General features: G+C 51.0%; 20 non-coding genes across 20 annotated transcripts; all 20 read left to right on the forward strand.

The window, feature by feature from the left end:
* Positions 1 to 526: 526 nt before the first annotated feature.
* Trnaa-ugc lies at positions 527 to 599 on the forward strand. Its single transcript has one exon. It is a non-coding gene; the product is annotated as a tRNA-Ala (tRNA).
* Positions 600 to 1015: 416 nt separating this feature from the next.
* Trnaa-agc lies at positions 1016 to 1088 on the forward strand. Its single transcript has one exon. It is a non-coding gene; the product is annotated as a tRNA-Ala (tRNA).
* Positions 1089 to 2101: 1013 nt separating this feature from the next.
* Trnaa-ugc lies at positions 2102 to 2174 on the forward strand. The gene has a single exon. It is a non-coding gene; the product is annotated as a tRNA-Ala (tRNA).
* A 416-nt stretch (positions 2175 to 2590) lies between these two features.
* Positions 2591 to 2663, forward strand: Trnaa-agc. Its single transcript has one exon. It is a non-coding gene; the product is annotated as a tRNA-Ala (tRNA).
* Positions 2664 to 3676: 1013 nt separating this feature from the next.
* On the forward strand, positions 3677 to 3749 carry Trnaa-ugc. Its single transcript has one exon. It is a non-coding gene; the product is annotated as a tRNA-Ala (tRNA).
* A 416-nt stretch (positions 3750 to 4165) lies between these two features.
* On the forward strand, positions 4166 to 4238 carry Trnaa-agc. Its single transcript has one exon. It is a non-coding gene; the product is annotated as a tRNA-Ala (tRNA).
* Positions 4239 to 5251: 1013 nt separating this feature from the next.
* Trnaa-ugc lies at positions 5252 to 5324 on the forward strand. Its single transcript has one exon. It is a non-coding gene; the product is annotated as a tRNA-Ala (tRNA).
* Positions 5325 to 5740: 416 nt separating this feature from the next.
* Trnaa-agc lies at positions 5741 to 5813 on the forward strand. Its single transcript has one exon. It is a non-coding gene; the product is annotated as a tRNA-Ala (tRNA).
* Positions 5814 to 6815: 1002 nt separating this feature from the next.
* Trnaa-ugc lies at positions 6816 to 6888 on the forward strand. The gene has a single exon. It is a non-coding gene; the product is annotated as a tRNA-Ala (tRNA).
* Positions 6889 to 7304: 416 nt separating this feature from the next.
* On the forward strand, positions 7305 to 7377 carry Trnaa-agc. Its single transcript has one exon. It is a non-coding gene; the product is annotated as a tRNA-Ala (tRNA).
* Positions 7378 to 8381: 1004 nt separating this feature from the next.
* Positions 8382 to 8454, forward strand: Trnaa-ugc. Its single transcript has one exon. It is a non-coding gene; the product is annotated as a tRNA-Ala (tRNA).
* Positions 8455 to 8870: 416 nt separating this feature from the next.
* On the forward strand, positions 8871 to 8943 carry Trnaa-agc. Its single transcript has one exon. It is a non-coding gene; the product is annotated as a tRNA-Ala (tRNA).
* Positions 8944 to 9956: 1013 nt separating this feature from the next.
* Trnaa-ugc lies at positions 9957 to 10029 on the forward strand. The gene has a single exon. It is a non-coding gene; the product is annotated as a tRNA-Ala (tRNA).
* A 416-nt stretch (positions 10030 to 10445) lies between these two features.
* Trnaa-agc lies at positions 10446 to 10518 on the forward strand. The gene has a single exon. It is a non-coding gene; the product is annotated as a tRNA-Ala (tRNA).
* Positions 10519 to 11531: 1013 nt separating this feature from the next.
* Trnaa-ugc lies at positions 11532 to 11604 on the forward strand. The gene has a single exon. It is a non-coding gene; the product is annotated as a tRNA-Ala (tRNA).
* A 416-nt stretch (positions 11605 to 12020) lies between these two features.
* Trnaa-agc lies at positions 12021 to 12093 on the forward strand. The gene has a single exon. It is a non-coding gene; the product is annotated as a tRNA-Ala (tRNA).
* Positions 12094 to 13095: 1002 nt separating this feature from the next.
* Trnaa-ugc lies at positions 13096 to 13168 on the forward strand. Its single transcript has one exon. It is a non-coding gene; the product is annotated as a tRNA-Ala (tRNA).
* A 416-nt stretch (positions 13169 to 13584) lies between these two features.
* Trnaa-agc lies at positions 13585 to 13657 on the forward strand. Its single transcript has one exon. It is a non-coding gene; the product is annotated as a tRNA-Ala (tRNA).
* A 1013-nt stretch (positions 13658 to 14670) lies between these two features.
* On the forward strand, positions 14671 to 14743 carry Trnaa-ugc. The gene has a single exon. It is a non-coding gene; the product is annotated as a tRNA-Ala (tRNA).
* A 416-nt stretch (positions 14744 to 15159) lies between these two features.
* Positions 15160 to 15232, forward strand: Trnaa-agc. The gene has a single exon. It is a non-coding gene; the product is annotated as a tRNA-Ala (tRNA).
* Positions 15233 to 15354: the final 122 nt, after the last annotated feature.

The following is a 15354-nucleotide window of genomic DNA, read 5'->3' on the forward strand; positions in this document are numbered from 1 at the left end:
CGCTTGTGTGCGACGTCAAGCTCTAAATAAGGCTGTCACTAGCGTGAGCGTTGCGTGAGCGTCGTGTAAAGTCGGAAAAGTCGTCTGCGTGGGTGAGTGCCATGTTTGGGGAGCGTTTCGTAGTTTGCGCAGTGCAATGGAGACGCGGAAAGTTGTTGTGGCCCAGTCTTTTGCAGTTGGACGACAAGAGTGGTACACAGTAGTAAAGTGCGAGGCAGTGAGTTGGCATGAACAGTCGAGTGCACAATGGGTCTTCAGATGTGCTTGTTACCTCAGGTGCTGTGTGATTGTCGACATGGAGTGAAAACGGAGCAACTTGTGACTGTCCCTTCAATTTAAGACGTTAAAAACGGACGGAATTTGCAGTCGTAATACCAGAGCATCGAAACTACTTGGAACTCTTGCGTATGTGAACGTGTCCGCGCCTTTGTACTCTGGTCCCTTCACCCCAGCAAACCAACCAACCATCGCGTCCGTGCACATAAGAGTAGCAAAGAACGGAGATCAGCGCAGCTTGCTTGTGCTTGGGGGCGTAGCTCAGTTGGTAGAGCGTTCGCTTTGCATGTGAAAGGTCCCGGGTTCAAGCCCCGGCGCCTCCATGTTTTGTGGTCAGTGCGTGGTAAGTGTTGGTCGCGGCGAGCCTAAAGACACGCAAGATGTTGCAAAGCCAGCGTCACAGACTCGTATACCGACGTAAGGAGAGCAAGACGTAAATGTGAGGACCGGCTGTTGTCGAGGTGTCATCGAGTGCAAATCTGCCTTAGGTATAACGGCCTAACCTCAATGAAGTCTAGAGAGTGGACAACACGTTCGTCTACCTCAGAGCGTTGGCCGAACGCTATTTTCGACGTCGTGCGTGCCACTTTGATTTTGGCCAACTACGATTCGATACAGAATGCAGGAAACCTGAAAGACACCCTCACGGACACATTGAGAGTAGTGTTTGTCAGCGGAATAATGGGAGTGCAAGGGTCTGTGTCATTGATATGGCTGTATGTAGCGCAGTTCGTCAGCAGGGGGCGTAGCTCAGATGGTAGAGCGCTCGCTTAGCATGCGAGAGGTACTGGGATCGATACCCAGCGCCTCCAGAATTTTTAACACACCAACATGCGCACACTGCCATGCAAGTGGAATAATTCACAGCCAGAAAATGTGTCAAGGCAGATACGAGCCAACGATTAGCAGCCACAATTGGCAAGCGTGCTGTAATGCGCACGAAGCACCCTCCTCCCACCACTACACTTAATTTAGAAACAGTACAAGTGTTCCCATAAGATTCTCAAACCTATGTCGCAAAGATCAGCCTTGCGCCGAATTCACAAAAATCCCACTGCACATTCCAATTCTTGACGTGCAGTCGGCTGCTACTGGTGTTGCTAGTTGTGACTGCTGATGACAGATGCCGTAGCAATCAATTCATGGAGTGAGTTGTATGTTTTGCGATACTCTGTCTCTGACAAGCAAGCAGAGGTGACATAGGCGCGAACACAGGAAGCTTGCAGCCCCTCGCTGCCTGCAGACACCGAACAGCCACACTAGGAGGGCGGCCTAAGTCGTCGGCGAAATGTGCTCATTCGCTTGTGTGCGACGTCAAGCTCTAAATAAGGCTGTCACTAGCGTGAGCGTTGCGTGAGCGTCGTGTAAAGTCGGAAAAGTCGTCTGCGTGGGTGAGTGCCATGTTTGGGGAGCGTTTCGTAGTTTGCGCAGTGCAATGGAGACGCGGAAAGTTGTTGTGGCCCAGTCTTTTGCAGTTGGACGACAAGAGTGGTACACAGTAGTAAAGTGCGAGGCAGTGAGTTGGCATGAACAGTCGAGTGCACAATGGGTCTTCAGATGTGCTTGTTACCTCAGGTGCTGTGTGATTGTCGACATGGAGTGAAAACGGAGCAACTTGTGACTGTCCCTTCAATTTAAGACGTTAAAAACGGACGGAATTTGCAGTCGTAATACCAGAGCATCGAAACTACTTGGAACTCTTGCGTATGTGAACGTGTCCGCGCCTTTGTACTCTGGTCCCTTCACCCCAGCAAACCAACCAACCATCGCGTCCGTGCACATAAGAGTAGCAAAGAACGGAGATCAGCGCAGCTTGCTTGTGCTTGGGGGCGTAGCTCAGTTGGTAGAGCGTTCGCTTTGCATGTGAAAGGTCCCGGGTTCAAGCCCCGGCGCCTCCATGTTTTGTGGTCAGTGCGTGGTAAGTGTTGGTCGCGGCGAGCCTAAAGACACGCAAGATGTTGCAAAGCCAGCGTCACAGACTCGTATACCGACGTAAGGAGAGCAAGACGTAAATGTGAGGACCGGCTGTTGTCGAGGTGTCATCGAGTGCAAATCTGCCTTAGGTATAACGGCCTAACCTCAATGAAGTCTAGAGAGTGGACAACACGTTCGTCTACCTCAGAGCGTTGGCCGAACGCTATTTTCGACGTCGTGCGTGCCACTTTGATTTTGGCCAACTACGATTCGATACAGAATGCAGGAAACCTGAAAGACACCCTCACGGACACATTGAGAGTAGTGTTTGTCAGCGGAATAATGGGAGTGCAAGGGTCTGTGTCATTGATATGGCTGTATGTAGCGCAGTTCGTCAGCAGGGGGCGTAGCTCAGATGGTAGAGCGCTCGCTTAGCATGCGAGAGGTACTGGGATCGATACCCAGCGCCTCCAGAATTTTTAACACACCAACATGCGCACACTGCCATGCAAGTGGAATAATTCACAGCCAGAAAATGTGTCAAGGCAGATACGAGCCAACGATTAGCAGCCACAATTGGCAAGCGTGCTGTAATGCGCACGAAGCACCCTCCTCCCACCACTACACTTAATTTAGAAACAGTACAAGTGTTCCCATAAGATTCTCAAACCTATGTCGCAAAGATCAGCCTTGCGCCGAATTCACAAAAATCCCACTGCACATTCCAATTCTTGACGTGCAGTCGGCTGCTACTGGTGTTGCTAGTTGTGACTGCTGATGACAGATGCCGTAGCAATCAATTCATGGAGTGAGTTGTATGTTTTGCGATACTCTGTCTCTGACAAGCAAGCAGAGGTGACATAGGCGCGAACACAGGAAGCTTGCAGCCCCTCGCTGCCTGCAGACACCGAACAGCCACACTAGGAGGGCGGCCTAAGTCGTCGGCGAAATGTGCTCATTCGCTTGTGTGCGACGTCAAGCTCTAAATAAGGCTGTCACTAGCGTGAGCGTTGCGTGAGCGTCGTGTAAAGTCGGAAAAGTCGTCTGCGTGGGTGAGTGCCATGTTTGGGGAGCGTTTCGTAGTTTGCGCAGTGCAATGGAGACGCGGAAAGTTGTTGTGGCCCAGTCTTTTGCAGTTGGACGACAAGAGTGGTACACAGTAGTAAAGTGCGAGGCAGTGAGTTGGCATGAACAGTCGAGTGCACAATGGGTCTTCAGATGTGCTTGTTACCTCAGGTGCTGTGTGATTGTCGACATGGAGTGAAAACGGAGCAACTTGTGACTGTCCCTTCAATTTAAGACGTTAAAAACGGACGGAATTTGCAGTCGTAATACCAGAGCATCGAAACTACTTGGAACTCTTGCGTATGTGAACGTGTCCGCGCCTTTGTACTCTGGTCCCTTCACCCCAGCAAACCAACCAACCATCGCGTCCGTGCACATAAGAGTAGCAAAGAACGGAGATCAGCGCAGCTTGCTTGTGCTTGGGGGCGTAGCTCAGTTGGTAGAGCGTTCGCTTTGCATGTGAAAGGTCCCGGGTTCAAGCCCCGGCGCCTCCATGTTTTGTGGTCAGTGCGTGGTAAGTGTTGGTCGCGGCGAGCCTAAAGACACGCAAGATGTTGCAAAGCCAGCGTCACAGACTCGTATACCGACGTAAGGAGAGCAAGACGTAAATGTGAGGACCGGCTGTTGTCGAGGTGTCATCGAGTGCAAATCTGCCTTAGGTATAACGGCCTAACCTCAATGAAGTCTAGAGAGTGGACAACACGTTCGTCTACCTCAGAGCGTTGGCCGAACGCTATTTTCGACGTCGTGCGTGCCACTTTGATTTTGGCCAACTACGATTCGATACAGAATGCAGGAAACCTGAAAGACACCCTCACGGACACATTGAGAGTAGTGTTTGTCAGCGGAATAATGGGAGTGCAAGGGTCTGTGTCATTGATATGGCTGTATGTAGCGCAGTTCGTCAGCAGGGGGCGTAGCTCAGATGGTAGAGCGCTCGCTTAGCATGCGAGAGGTACTGGGATCGATACCCAGCGCCTCCAGAATTTTTAACACACCAACATGCGCACACTGCCATGCAAGTGGAATAATTCACAGCCAGAAAATGTGTCAAGGCAGATACGAGCCAACGATTAGCAGCCACAATTGGCAAGCGTGCTGTAATGCGCACGAAGCACCCTCCTCCCACCACTACACTTAATTTAGAAACAGTACAAGTGTTCCCATAAGATTCTCAAACCTATGTCGCAAAGATCAGCCTTGCGCCGAATTCACAAAAATCCCACTGCACATTCCAATTCTTGACGTGCAGTCGGCTGCTACTGGTGTTGCTAGTTGTGACTGCTGATGACAGATGCCGTAGCAATCAATTCATGGAGTGAGTTGTATGTTTTGCGATACTCTGTCTCTGACAAGCAAGCAGAGGTGACATAGGCGCGAACACAGGAAGCTTGCAGCCCCTCGCTGCCTGCAGACACCGAACAGCCACACTAGGAGGGCGGCCTAAGTCGTCGGCGAAATGTGCTCATTCGCTTGTGTGCGACGTCAAGCTCTAAATAAGGCTGTCACTAGCGTGAGCGTTGCGTGAGCGTCGTGTAAAGTCGGAAAAGTCGTCTGCGTGGGTGAGTGCCATGTTTGGGGAGCGTTTCGTAGTTTGCGCAGTGCAATGGAGACGCGGAAAGTTGTTGTGGCCCAGTCTTTTGCAGTTGGACGACAAGAGTGGTACACAGTAGTAAAGTGCGAGGCAGTGAGTTGGCATGAACAGTCGAGTGCACAATGGGTCTTCAGATGTGCTTGTTACCTCAGGTGCTGTGTGATTGTCGACATGGAGTGAAAACGGAGCAACTTGTGACTGTCCCTTCAATTTAAGACGTTAAAAACGGACGGAATTTGCAGTCGTAATACCAGAGCATCGAAACTACTTGGAACTCTTGCGTATGTGAACGTGTCCGCGCCTTTGTACTCTGGTCCCTTCACCCCAGCAAACCAACCAACCATCGCGTCCGTGCACATAAGAGTAGCAAAGAACGGAGATCAGCGCAGCTTGCTTGTGCTTGGGGGCGTAGCTCAGTTGGTAGAGCGTTCGCTTTGCATGTGAAAGGTCCCGGGTTCAAGCCCCGGCGCCTCCATGTTTTGTGGTCAGTGCGTGGTAAGTGTTGGTCGCGGCGAGCCTAAAGACACGCAAGATGTTGCAAAGCCAGCGTCACAGACTCGTATACCGACGTAAGGAGAGCAAGACGTAAATGTGAGGACCGGCTGTTGTCGAGGTGTCATCGAGTGCAAATCTGCCTTAGGTATAACGGCCTAACCTCAATGAAGTCTAGAGAGTGGACAACACGTTCGTCTACCTCAGAGCGTTGGCCGAACGCTATTTTCGACGTCGTGCGTGCCACTTTGATTTTGGCCAACTACGATTCGATACAGAATGCAGGAAACCTGAAAGACACCCTCACGGACACATTGAGAGTAGTGTTTGTCAGCGGAATAATGGGAGTGCAAGGGTCTGTGTCATTGATATGGCTGTATGTAGCGCAGTTCGTCAGCAGGGGGCGTAGCTCAGATGGTAGAGCGCTCGCTTAGCATGCGAGAGGTACTGGGATCGATACCCAGCGCCTCCAGAATTTTTAACACACCAACATGCGCACACTGCCATGCAAGTGGAATAATTCACAGCCAGAAAATGTGTCAAGGCAGATACGAGCCAACGATTAGCAGCCACAATTGGCAAGCGTGCTGTAATGCGCACGAAGCACCCTCCTCCCACCACTACACTTAATTTAGAAACAGTACAAGTGTTCCCATAAGATTCTCAAACCTATGTCGCAAAGATCAGCCTTGCGCCGAATTCACAAAAATCCCACTGCACATTCCAATTCTTGACGTGCAGTCGGCTGCTACTGGTGTTGCTAGTTGTGACTGCTGATGACAGATGCCGTAGCAATCAATTCATGGAGTGAGTTGTATGTTTTGCGATACTCTGTCTCTGACAAGCAAGCAGAGGTGACATAGGCGCGAACACAGGAAGCTTGCAGCCCCTCGCTGCCTGCAGACACCGAACAGCCACACTAGGAGGGCGGCCTAAGTCGTCGGCGAAATGTGCTCATTCGCTTGTGTGCGACGTCAAGCTCTAAATAAGGCTGTCACTAGCGTGAGCGTCGTGTAAAGTCGGAAAAGTCGTCTGCGTGGGTGAGTGCCATGTTTGGGGAGCGTTTCGTAGTTTGCGCAGTGCAATGGAGACGCGGAAAGTTGTTGTGGCCCAGTCTTTTGCAGTTGGACGACAAGAGTGGTACACAGTAGTAAAGTGCGAGGCAGTGAGTTGGCATGAACAGTCGAGTGCACAATGGGTCTTCAGATGTGCTTGTTACCTCAGGTGCTGTGTGATTGTCGACATGGAGTGAAAACGGAGCAACTTGTGACTGTCCCTTCAATTTAAGACGTTAAAAACGGACGGAATTTGCAGTCGTAATACCAGAGCATCGAAACTACTTGGAACTCTTGCGTATGTGAACGTGTCCGCGCCTTTGTACTCTGGTCCCTTCACCCCAGCAAACCAACCAACCATCGCGTCCGTGCACATAAGAGTAGCAAAGAACGGAGATCAGCGCAGCTTGCTTGTGCTTGGGGGCGTAGCTCAGTTGGTAGAGCGTTCGCTTTGCATGTGAAAGGTCCCGGGTTCAAGCCCCGGCGCCTCCATGTTTTGTGGTCAGTGCGTGGTAAGTGTTGGTCGCGGCGAGCCTAAAGACACGCAAGATGTTGCAAAGCCAGCGTCACAGACTCGTATACCGACGTAAGGAGAGCAAGACGTAAATGTGAGGACCGGCTGTTGTCGAGGTGTCATCGAGTGCAAATCTGCCTTAGGTATAACGGCCTAACCTCAATGAAGTCTAGAGAGTGGACAACACGTTCGTCTACCTCAGAGCGTTGGCCGAACGCTATTTTCGACGTCGTGCGTGCCACTTTGATTTTGGCCAACTACGATTCGATACAGAATGCAGGAAACCTGAAAGACACCCTCACGGACACATTGAGAGTAGTGTTTGTCAGCGGAATAATGGGAGTGCAAGGGTCTGTGTCATTGATATGGCTGTATGTAGCGCAGTTCGTCAGCAGGGGGCGTAGCTCAGATGGTAGAGCGCTCGCTTAGCATGCGAGAGGTACTGGGATCGATACCCAGCGCCTCCAGAATTTTTAACACACCAACATGCGCACACTGCCATGCAAGTGGAATAATTCACAGCCAGAAAATGTGTCAAGGCAGATACGAGCCAACGATTAGCAGCCACAATTGGCAAGCGTGCTGTAATGCGCACGAAGCACCCTCCTCCCACCACTACACTTAATTTAGAAACAGTACAAGTGTTCCCATAAGATTCTCAAACCTATGTCGCAAAGATCAGCCTTGCGCCGAATTCACAAAAATCCCACTGCACATTCCAATTCTTGACGTGCAGTCGGCTGCTACTGGTGTTGCTAGTTGTGACTGCTGATGACAGATGCCGTAGCAATCAATTCATGGAGTGAGTTGTATGTTTTGCGATACTCTGTCTCTGACAAGCAAGCAGAGGTGACATAGGCGCGAACACAGGAAGCTTGCAGCCCCTCGCTGCCTGCAGACACCGAACAGCCACACTAGGAGGGCGGCCTAAGTCGTAGGCGAAATGTGCTCATTCGCTTGTGTGCGACGTCAAGCTCTAAATAAGGCTGTCACTAGCGTGAGCGTTGCGTGAGCGTCGTGTAAAGTCGTCTGCGTGGGTGAGTGCCATGTTTGGGGAGCGTTTCGTAGTTTGCGCAGTGCAATGGAGACGCGGAAAGTTGTTGTGGCCCAGTCTTTTGCAGTTGGACGACAAGAGTGGTACACAGTAGTAAAGTGCGAGGCAGTGAGTTGGCATGAACAGTCGAGTGCACAATGGGTCTTCAGATGTGCTTGTTACCTCAGGTGCTGTGTGATTGTCGACATGGAGTGAAAACGGAGCAACTTGTGACTGTCCCTTCAATTTAAGACGTTAAAAACGGACGGAATTTGCAGTCGTAATACCAGAGCATCGAAACTACTTGGAACTCTTGCGTATGTGAACGTGTCCGCGCCTTTGTACTCTGGTCCCTTCACCCCAGCAAACCAACCAACCATCGCGTCCGTGCACATAAGAGTAGCAAAGAACGGAGATCAGCGCAGCTTGCTTGTGCTTGGGGGCGTAGCTCAGTTGGTAGAGCGTTCGCTTTGCATGTGAAAGGTCCCGGGTTCAAGCCCCGGCGCCTCCATGTTTTGTGGTCAGTGCGTGGTAAGTGTTGGTCGCGGCGAGACTAAAGACACGCAAGATGTTGCAAAGCCAGCGTCACAGACTCGTATACCGACGTAAGGAGAGCAAGACGTAAATGTGAGGACCGGCTGTTGTCGAGGTGTCATCGAGTGCAAATCTGCCTTAGGTATAACGGCCTAACCTCAATGAAGTCTAGAGAGTGGACAACACGTTCGTCTACCTCAGAGCGTTGGCCGAACGCTATTTTCGACGTCGTGCGTGCCACTTTGATTTTGGCCAACTACGATTCGATACAGAATGCAGGAAACCTGAAAGACACCCTCACGGACACATTGAGAGTAGTGTTTGTCAGCGGAATAATGGGAGTGCAAGGGTCTGTGTCATTGATATGGCTGTATGTAGCGCAGTTCGTCAGCAGGGGGCGTAGCTCAGATGGTAGAGCGCTCGCTTAGCGTGCGAGAGGTACTGGGATCGATACCCAGCGCCTCCAGAATTTTTAACACACCAACATGCGCACACTGCCATGCAAGTGGAATAATTCACAGCCAGAAAATGTGTCAAGGCAGATACGAGCCAACGATTAGCAGCCACAATTGGCAAGCGTGCTGTAATGCGCACGAAGCACCCTCCTCCCACCACTACACTTAATTTAGAAACAGTACAAGTGTTCCCATAAGATTCTCAAACCTATGTCGCAAAGATCAGCCTTGCGCCGAATTCACAAAAATCCCACTGCACATTCCAATTCTTGACGTGCAGTCGGCTGCTACTGGTGTTGCTAGTTGTGACTGCTGATGACAGATGCCGTAGCAATCAATTCATGGAGTGAGTTGTATGTTTTGCGATACTCTGTCTCTGACAAGCAAGCAGAGGTGACATAGGCGCGAACACAGGAAGCTTGCAGCCCCTCGCTGCCTGCAGACACCGAACAGCCACACTAGGAGGGCGGCCTAAGTCGTCGGCGAAATGTGCTCATTCGCTTGTGTGCGACGTCAAGCTCTAAATAAGGCTGTCACTAGCGTGAGCGTTGCGTGAGCGTCGTGTAAAGTCGGAAAAGTCGTCTGCGTGGGTGAGTGCCATGTTTGGGGAGCGTTTCGTAGTTTGCGCAGTGCAATGGAGACGCGGAAAGTTGTTGTGGCCCAGTCTTTTGCAGTTGGACGACAAGAGTGGTACACAGTAGTAAAGTGCGAGGCAGTGAGTTGGCATGAACAGTCGAGTGCACAATGGGTCTTCAGATGTGCTTGTTACCTCAGGTGCTGTGTGATTGTCGACATGGAGTGAAAACGGAGCAACTTGTGACTGTCCCTTCAATTTAAGACGTTAAAAACGGACGGAATTTGCAGTCGTAATACCAGAGCATCGAAACTACTTGGAACTCTTGCGTATGTGAACGTGTCCGCGCCTTTGTACTCTGGTCCCTTCACCCCAGCAAACCAACCAACCATCGCGTCCGTGCACATAAGAGTAGCAAAGAACGGAGATCAGCGCAGCTTGCTTGTGCTTGGGGGCGTAGCTCAGTTGGTAGAGCGTTCGCTTTGCATGTGAAAGGTCCCGGGTTCAAGCCCCGGCGCCTCCATGTTTTGTGGTCAGTGCGTGGTAAGTGTTGGTCGCGGCGAGCCTAAAGACACGCAAGATGTTGCAAAGCCAGCGTCACAGACTCGTATACCGACGTAAGGAGAGCAAGACGTAAATGTGAGGACCGGCTGTTGTCGAGGTGTCATCGAGTGCAAATCTGCCTTAGGTATAACGGCCTAACCTCAATGAAGTCTAGAGAGTGGACAACACGTTCGTCTACCTCAGAGCGTTGGCCGAACGCTATTTTCGACGTCGTGCGTGCCACTTTGATTTTGGCCAACTACGATTCGATACAGAATGCAGGAAACCTGAAAGACACCCTCACGGACACATTGAGAGTAGTGTTTGTCAGCGGAATAATGGGAGTGCAAGGGTCTGTGTCATTGATATGGCTGTATGTAGCGCAGTTCGTCAGCAGGGGGCGTAGCTCAGATGGTAGAGCGCTCGCTTAGCATGCGAGAGGTACTGGGATCGATACCCAGCGCCTCCAGAATTTTTAACACACCAACATGCGCACACTGCCATGCAAGTGGAATAATTCACAGCCAGAAAATGTGTCAAGGCAGATACGAGCCAACGATTAGCAGCCACAATTGGCAAGCGTGCTGTAATGCGCACGAAGCACCCTCCTCCCACCACTACACTTAATTTAGAAACAGTACAAGTGTTCCCATAAGATTCTCAAACCTATGTCGCAAAGATCAGCCTTGCGCCGAATTCACAAAAATCCCACTGCACATTCCAATTCTTGACGTGCAGTCGGCTGCTACTGGTGTTGCTAGTTGTGACTGCTGATGACAGATGCCGTAGCAATCAATTCATGGAGTGAGTTGTATGTTTTGCGATACTCTGTCTCTGACAAGCAAGCAGAGGTGACATAGGCGCGAACACAGGAAGCTTGCAGCCCCTCGCTGCCTGCAGACACCGAACAGCCACACTAGGAGGGCGGCCTAAGTCGTCGGCGAAATGTGCTCATTCGCTTGTGTGCGACGTCAAGCTCTAAATAAGGCTGTCACTAGCGTGAGCGTTGCGTGAGCGTCGTGTAAAGTCGGAAAAGTCGTCTGCGTGGGTGAGTGCCATGTTTGGGGAGCGTTTCGTAGTTTGCGCAGTGCAATGGAGACGCGGAAAGTTGTTGTGGCCCAGTCTTTTGCAGTTGGACGACAAGAGTGGTACACAGTAGTAAAGTGCGAGGCAGTGAGTTGGCATGAACAGTCGAGTGCACAATGGGTCTTCAGATGTGCTTGTTACCTCAGGTGCTGTGTGATTGTCGACATGGAGTGAAAACGGAGCAACTTGTGACTGTCCCTTCAATTTAAGACGTTAAAAACGGACGGAATTTGCAGTCGTAATACCAGAGCATCGAAACTACTTGGAACTCTTGCGTATGTGAACGTGTCCGCGCCTTTGTACTCTGGTCCCTTCACCCCAGCAAACCAACCAACCATCGCGTCCGTGCACATAAGAGTAGCAAAGAACGGAGATCAGCGCAGCTTGCTTGTGCTTGGGGGCGTAGCTCAGTTGGTAGAGCGTTCGCTTTGCATGTGAAAGGTCCCGGGTTCAAGCCCCGGCGCCTCCATGTTTTGTGGTCAGTGCGTGGTAAGTGTTGGTCGCGGCGAGCCTAAAGACACGCAAGATGTTGCAAAGCCAGCGTCACAGACTCGTATACCGACGTAAGGAGAGCAAGACGTAAATGTGAGGACCGGCTGTTGTCGAGGTGTCATCGAGTGCAAATCTGCCTTAGGTATAACGGCCTAACCTCAATGAAGTCTAGAGAGTGGACAACACGTTCGTCTACCTCAGAGCGTTGGCCGAACGCTATTTTCGACGTCGTGCGTGCCACTTTGATTTTGGCCAACTACGATTCGATACAGAATGCAGGAAACCTGAAAGACACCCTCACGGACACATTGAGAGTAGTGTTTGTCAGCGGAATAATGGGAGTGCAAGGGTCTGTGTCATTGATATGGCTGTATGTAGCGCAGTTCGTCAGCAGGGGGCGTAGCTCAGATGGTAGAGCGCTCGCTTAGCATGCGAGAGGTACTGGGATCGATACCCAGCGCCTCCAGAATTTTTAACACACCAACATGCGCACACTGCCATGCAAGTGGAATAATTCACAGCCAGAAAATGTGTCAAGGCAGATACGAGCCAACGATTAGCAGCCACAATTGGCAAGCGTGCTGTAATGCGCACGAAGCACCCTCCTCCCACCACTACACTTAATTTAGAAACAGTACAAGTGTTCCCATAAGATTCTCAAACCTATGTCGCAAAGATCAGCCTTGCGCCGAATTCACAAAAATCCCACTGCACATTCCAATTCTTGACGTGCAGTCGGCTGCTACTGGTGTTGCTAGTTGTGACTGCTGATGACAGATGCCGTAGCAATCAATTCATGGAGTGAGTTGTATGTTTTGCGATACTCTGTCTCTGACAAGCAAGCAGAGGTGACATAGGCGCGAACACAGGAAGCTTGCAGCCCCTCGCTGCCTGCAGACACCGAACAGCCACACTAGGAGGGCGGCCTAAGTCGTCGGCGAAATGTGCTCATTCGCTTGTGTGCGACGTCAAGCTCTAAATAAGGCTGTCACTAGCGTGAGCGTCGTGTAAAGTCGGAAAAGTCGTCTGCGTGGGTGAGTGCCATGTTTGGGGAGCGTTTCGTAGTTTGCGCAGTGCAATGGAGACGCGGAAAGTTGTTGTGGCCCAGTCTTTTGCAGTTGGACGACAAGAGTGGTACACAGTAGTAAAGTGCGAGGCAGTGAGTTGGCATGAACAGTCGAGTGCACAATGGGTCTTCAGATGTGCTTGTTACCTCAGGTGCTGTGTGATTGTCGACATGGAGTGAAAACGGAGCAACTTGTGACTGTCCCTTCAATTTAAGACGTTAAAAACGGACGGAATTTGCAGTCGTAATACCAGAGCATCGAAACTACTTGGAACTCTTGCGTATGTGAACGTGTCCGCGCCTTTGTACTCTGGTCCCTTCACCCCTGCAAACCAACCAACCATCGCGTCCGTGCACATAAGAGTAGCAAAGAACGGAGATCAGCGCAGCTTGCTTGTGCTTGGGGGCGTAGCTCAGTTGGTAGAGCGTTCGCTTTGCATGTGAAAGGTCCCGGGTTCAAGCCCCGGCGCCTCCATGTTTTGTGGTCAGTGCGTGGTAAGTGTTGGTCGCGGCGAGCCTAAAGACACGCAAGATGTTGCAAAGCCAGCGTCACAGACTCGTATACCGACGTAAGGAGAGCAAGACGTAAATGTGAGGACCGGCTGTTGTCGAGGTGTCATCGAGTGCAAATCTGCCTTAGGTATAACGGCCTAACCTCAATGAAGTCTAGAGAGTGGACAACACGTTCGTCTACCTCAGAGCGTTGGCCGAACGCTATTTTCGACGTCGTGCGTGCCACTTTGATTTTGGCCAACTACGATTCGATACAGAATGCAGGAAACCTGAAAGACACCCTCACGGACACATTGAGAGTAGTGTTTGTCAGCGGAATAATGGGAGTGCAAGGGTCTGTGTCATTGATATGGCTGTATGTAGCGCAGTTCGTCAGCAGGGGGCGTAGCTCAGATGGTAGAGCGCTCGCTTAGCATGCGAGAGGTACTGGGATCGATACCCAGCGCCTCCAGAATTTTTAACACACCAACATGCGCACACTGCCATGCAAGTGGAATAATTCACAGCCAGAAAATGTGTCAAGGCAGATACGAGCCAACGATTAGCAGCCACAATTGGCAAGCGTGCTGTAATGCGCACGAAGCACCCTCCTCCCACCACTACACTTAATTTAGAAACAGTACAAGTGTTCCCATAAGATTCTCAAACCTATGTCGCAAAGATCAGCCTTGCGCCGAATTCACAAAAATCCCACTGCACATTCCAATTCTTGACGTGCAGTCGGCTGCTACTGGTGTTGCTAGTTGTGACTGCTGATGACAGATGCCGTAGCAATCAATTCATGGAGTGAGTTGTATGTTTTGCGATACTCTGTCTCTGACAAGCAAGCAGAGGTGACATAGGCGCGAACACAGGAAGCTTGCAGCCCCTCGCTGCCTGCAGACACCGAACAGCCACACTAGGAGGGCGGCCTAAGTCGTCGGCGAAATGTGCTCATTCGCTTGTGTGCGACGTCAAGCTCTAAATAAGGCTGTCACTAGCGTGAGCGTTGCGTGAGCGTCGTGTAAAGTCGGAAAAGTCGTCTGCGTGGGTGAGTGCCATGTTTGGGGAGCGTTTCGTAGTTTGCGCAGTGCAATGGAGACGCGGAAAGTTGTTGTGGCCCAGTCTTTTGCAGTTGGACGACAAGAGTGGTACACAGTAGTAAAGTGCGAGGCAGTGAGTTGGCATGAACAGTCGAGTGCACAATGGGTCTTCAGATGTGCTTGTTACCTCAGGTGCTGTGTGATTGTCGACATGGAGTGAAAACGGAGCAACTTGTGACTGTCCCTTCAATTTAAGACGTTAAAAACGGACGGAATTTGCAGTCGTAATACCAGAGCATCGAAACTACTTGGAACTCTTGCGTATGTGAACGTGTCCGCGCCTTTGTACTCTGGTCCCTTCACCCCTGCAAACCAACCAACCATCGCGTCCGTGCACATAAGAGTAGCAAAGAACGGAGATCAGCGCAGCTTGGTTGTGCTTGGGGGCGTAGCTCAGTTGGTAGAGCGTTCGCTTTGCATGTGAAAGGTCCCGGGTTCAAGCCCCGGCGCCTCCATGTTTTGTGGTCAGTGCGTGGTAAGTGTTGGTCGCGGCGAGCCTAAAGACACGCAAGATGTTGCAAAGCCAGCGTCACAGACTCGTATACCGACGTAAGGAGAGCAAGACGTAAATGTGAGGACCGGCTGTTGTCGAGGTGTCATCGAGTGCAAATCTGCCTTAGGTATAACGGCCTAACCTCAATGAAGTCTAGAGAGTGGACAACACGTTCGTCTACCTCAGAGCGTTGGCCGAACGCTATTTTCGACGTCGTGCGTGCCACTTTGATTTTGGCCAACTACGATTCGATACAGAATGCAGGAAACCTGAAAGACACCCTCACGGACACATTGAGAGTAGTGTTTGTCAGCGGAATAATGGGAGTGCAAGGGTCTGTGTCATTGATATGGCTGTATGTAGCGCAGTTCGTCAGCAGGGGGCGTAGCTCAGATGGTAGAGCGCTCGCTTAGCATGCGAGAGGTACTGGGATCGATACCCAGCGCCTCCAGAATTTTTAACACACCAACATGCGCACACTGCCATGCAAGTGGAATAATTCACAGCCAGAAAATGTGTCAAGGCAGATACGAGCCAACGATTAGCAGCCACAATTGGCAAGCGTGCTGTAAT

The sequence above is a fragment of the Schistocerca americana genome, unplaced genomic scaffold (assembly GCF_021461395.2).
Source record: "Schistocerca americana isolate TAMUIC-IGC-003095 unplaced genomic scaffold, iqSchAmer2.1 HiC_scaffold_247, whole genome shotgun sequence".
Classification (NCBI taxonomy): Eukaryota; Metazoa; Arthropoda; class Insecta; order Orthoptera; family Acrididae; genus Schistocerca; species Schistocerca americana.